Source organism: Cynara cardunculus, unplaced genomic scaffold (assembly GCF_001531365.2).
Source record: "Cynara cardunculus var. scolymus isolate 2C unplaced genomic scaffold, CcrdV1 Un_Scaffold_509, whole genome shotgun sequence".
Lineage (NCBI taxonomy): Eukaryota > Viridiplantae > Streptophyta > Magnoliopsida > Asterales > Asteraceae > Cynara > Cynara cardunculus.
The window spans coordinates 140,702-145,210 of record NW_020200583.1 but is presented as its reverse complement, the minus strand read 5'-3'; positions in this window follow the sequence as shown (position 1 = coordinate 145,210).

Genomic DNA, 4,509 nt, shown 5'->3' with positions numbered 1-4,509 from the left:
AAACTCAATTTTTTATAGGACATTTGTTTTTATAGGACAAATTTTCAAATAGTGTCCTATAAAGCTGATAATATGACGTTTTATATTAAAAATGTCCTAAAAAACTTATTATGACGTCAAAAAACGTCATATAAACTTACTTATTACAATGCCTTTAGATATGACGCTTTATTTTTTTGGATCCTATAAACTAAGTCTTGTAAATAGGTCTATTAGAACGCTTAGAAATTTGGAGTGTCTTATAAACTCGATTTTGTTGTAGTGAATCCTCTTATAATCATAACACGTTGCCATTTATTTGATTTGCTTCCTTTGTATCGTATGGTAATTATGCTACACTTATTTCAAAAAAAAACTTTCTTTTGTTGTCTGTATAATAATAACAGTAACTGAATGATTCATATTATTCCATCCAAAACTAAACTTTCTACATTGCGTTACTGATATTAAATATTATATTACAGGATTTTATTTAACAAAAAAGTATGTCGGTATTTGAGAATAAATATATTCTTTTCAAAATTTTATACTGTTTAATAACTTTAAAGAAAAACAGTCGAGTCAAAATTTGATGATAATAATAAAAAAAGGAACTGGACATCTAACATGATACTTTGTCGCAACTAGTGAAAGAATGTTTATATCTAAGCATTAGATTCACGTAGTATATTATAAAGATTTCGTTTTCAATAATTCGTCTTTTTGACTTGTCATCGGTATTTAATTAATTTGTTGATAAGTGATAATTTCTATTATTCTAAAGTAAATCCCGTCTTTCGACTTGTTGAAAACGTGGTCTCTTTGTTATTATTGGTTTAACTTAAAGAAATTGACGTTATCACTTTTCCACAAAACTTTCTAGGGTGAGACCGGTTTATGTGTGACGATCAATCCTACCTCTGTTATTAATTAGATCCGTGAGCCTTATATTTTCAGTACCGAGCTACTAATATCTTTCACAACGAGCTACATGGGTTTGACATTTCAACAATCGTTTTGAAATTTGAACAATAATATGAACGTACTACCAATCATTTACAGTGTAAGACTTTTGATATACCTACAAAATTAACAATATGATACCTAAATACATCTTGAATACTAAAAGTGATTTCATCGTTTTCACGCTAAAGAGTTACCAAGTCATTTTCTGAACATATGGCACATACGCTAACATACATGCAATAAATATGCAATTTAAAACCACAAGGGTGGTGTCTGATTGGTTTGAGATTGGCTCCAAAGATCAAAAATGTCAGGAGGTCCCAGATTCAAATCAAAAGAGGAACAAAAATCCTCTTATGGCCACGGAGGTTCAAATGCGGTGACTCCGGGCTACCTGCAAAGCAAGTGGTCGCCATGTGATTAGTCGGCTCGCATAACGGGTTGGATATCCAGGTTAATAAAAAAATGCAATTTAAATATATGCATATAAGTTGAAGATGTATTTGATTATGAAATATTTTATCTTTATTCATTAGTGAATCTTGCTTCAATGCAACATAAAAATAATCAGAGAGAGGTATTTGGTTAGATGTATTAACCAGTAATTAATGAGAATGAAAATAATTGAAACTGTTTGGTTTTAAATAATATAATGAGTTCATTCTTCTGGAAACCCAAATTTTCATTTCAGGTTAAATTGGGGGGAATGGAAATTCATTCTCATTTTGATTAATCCATAACCTATCATTTATTTGACAAAATCACCCTTGTAAATTACATTAAGGGGCCGTTTACTAAACGCTTACCCGGTAAGTACTTACCAGATAATTTTCCTTACCGGGTAAACATGGCAAGGGTCAAGAATCTTACCCGGTAAGAGCGATGATAAGGATGGAGTGTCTTACCCGGTAAGGGAGGGTGATGATTCTTACCCGGGTAAGCGCTTACCAGGTAAATTGTTGTATAAGATACGTTTTGATGTACTACAATCTTACCCAATAAAAATAAATTATAGTGTTAACTCTTAATGTTAAGCACTTACTGGATAGACATTTAGGTAAACGGCACCTAAATAATATATTTTTAAGACCCTTTATGTGGTAGGTAAGTCTTACCACCTTTTAAAGAAAAAAATAAAAAGGAAATTTGTTCACTTTCTTTGTTATTTTCTTAGCATAAAGTGAAATATTGACTTAATAATTTAAATTTAAATATAATGAAATTATTGTTTGATTCAATTATCATATTTCATCTTTGAATTTGTTTCAATTTAAATTAAATAAAAATTAGATTTTTAATTATTTGTTTCATTTTTTCAAAAATAAAATATAATAAATTCTACAGAATGCTAAATAACAGAGGTGGATGTAGTCAAGTGCAGCAACTCAATGGATTGTGAATACTGATTCCATCGTGCGTTTGTTCATTTCCCGTCATTCATCCAAAGTATATCCGCAAAGCGTCTGTTGATTACTTCTTGAAAGACAAAATTTCATATCTATAACTGACATGGAACAATTAAATGCTGCAAAGTATATCCCTCTTTCTGAAGGATAAAGTTATTGGTGGTTATATCTGATTTCTATAATAATCGATCCTGTTACTTGATCCATTTGTTGTTTACTGACTTATGATACCAGATTTCGTCTAATCAACCGTTTAATGGGACCTTGAAAAAAGTTATCAACCTATTACCGGAATAACGTTTGACGAACACGATATATTTTTTGAAATTATCAACCTCGAGCCTATGAACGAGTTAATCGATTGTGAGCTCGAACCCTATATTGAAAAAGTTATTCGAGCTCGAACATGATATATTTTTCTGAACCCAACTCGAGTAACCTATTACCGGAATAACGTTTGACGTTGACCATAAAGTTATATATGAATTTATTTCACCCCTATTTTCAAAATAGTATTTTCCCTGTTTTATGATTATTTGATTAAATACTTAATTTTGATAAATAAGGGTCCGTTTACCAAACGCTTACTCGGGTAAATGAACACCAAGTCATTTTACTTTACCGGATATGGTAATTGGTAAGGATCAAGAATCTTACCAGTGTAAGAGCGAGACAAGGACCAAGAGTCTTACCCGGTAAGTGAGAACAACGACTCTTACCACGGTAAGCGTTTACCAGGTAAATTGTTACATACGATATTGTTTTGGTGGACTAAAATCTTATTCGATAAGTAAATGACAATCTTAAATTTTACCGGTAAACGCTTACCGGGTAAGTGTTTGATAAACGGACCCTAAATCATTTATTTTTTGATAGTATTTTTAGATATTAATTATGGTTCTTACACTTTTAATATTAGAATTTGAAAAGCTTTGCAACTTCTAAGATAATTTCATAATACTTTTACAATTAAAAAAAACTAATAAAAACAACAAGATGTAAGTAGCCAACATACTATAAAATATTAAAAAAGAAAATCAAACATAAGTGACTTTTGTTTTTTTAAGAGGTGCTGAATCTGAAATCTGATTTCACTTTTGATTAATAATACGTGGATCTGAAGTTTAAGTAAGATTGTTTGTTTTTACGTCAAAAGTCTGAGATTTGAATAGATTAAACTAGTGCAAAAAAAATAAAAGATAAATAATTTTTTTGCAAAAGTATAAAAGTTTTTGCTAACAAACTTTTCCAGCTCCCAAAATATATATAAACCATTTGGTAGATGACATATTAGAATTAAAAGGTATTAAGGGATACGTTTACCACTTAAAATTTCAGAGGACATTTAGAGCATTCAAACTCTTATTTTAAAAATAAAACGAAAGCTCTTAATATCCAAATGTCTGAACAAATCAGACTTCAGATACACTAAAAAGTAATTTTGAAAAAACAAACAGTTACATAGCCTCACTTGGTTTCCCCTTATACTTATTTTGGGTTTTTAATTTTTTTATACTATTTAAATATATATATATATATATATATATATATATATAGGTGAGTTATCATGCAACCTTTTACATTTGTACAACCAATACAACCCAATCTCAACCGTCTCTTTAATTTGATGAATATGTGATTTCATAAAATTTATGATTGGTTTTTAATATAAAGTATTGATCATAATTAATGAACTTTAGTCATCTTCTATAAATATTCAAATCATAATAAATGAACTCTTATCATTTTCATAAATATCTCAATTAATTGGGTTGCATTGTTTATACAAATGGACATGGTTACATTTGAAATATATATATATATATATACATATACATATATATACATACTAGTTGTGTACCCGCGCAATGCGGCGGGAGCCATGAATTTTAACGATTTTGAAGTTCTACTGGTTTTATAAGATAAGATTTAACGATGATATAGGTTACACTTGGTCTTTACATATTAATACAATTTGAATAAATAAGAGTTATGGTTCCAATTACAGACTATCGATGAAAAAAATTGTATGACAATTTAAAATACAATATATTTAAAATCCAACATATTTAAATGACTCCACAAATGTGTTCGATTTACACCAAGAGCAAGAAACCAAGAAACTTGAGTTTTAAGATAAACACTCAAAACCAATAAA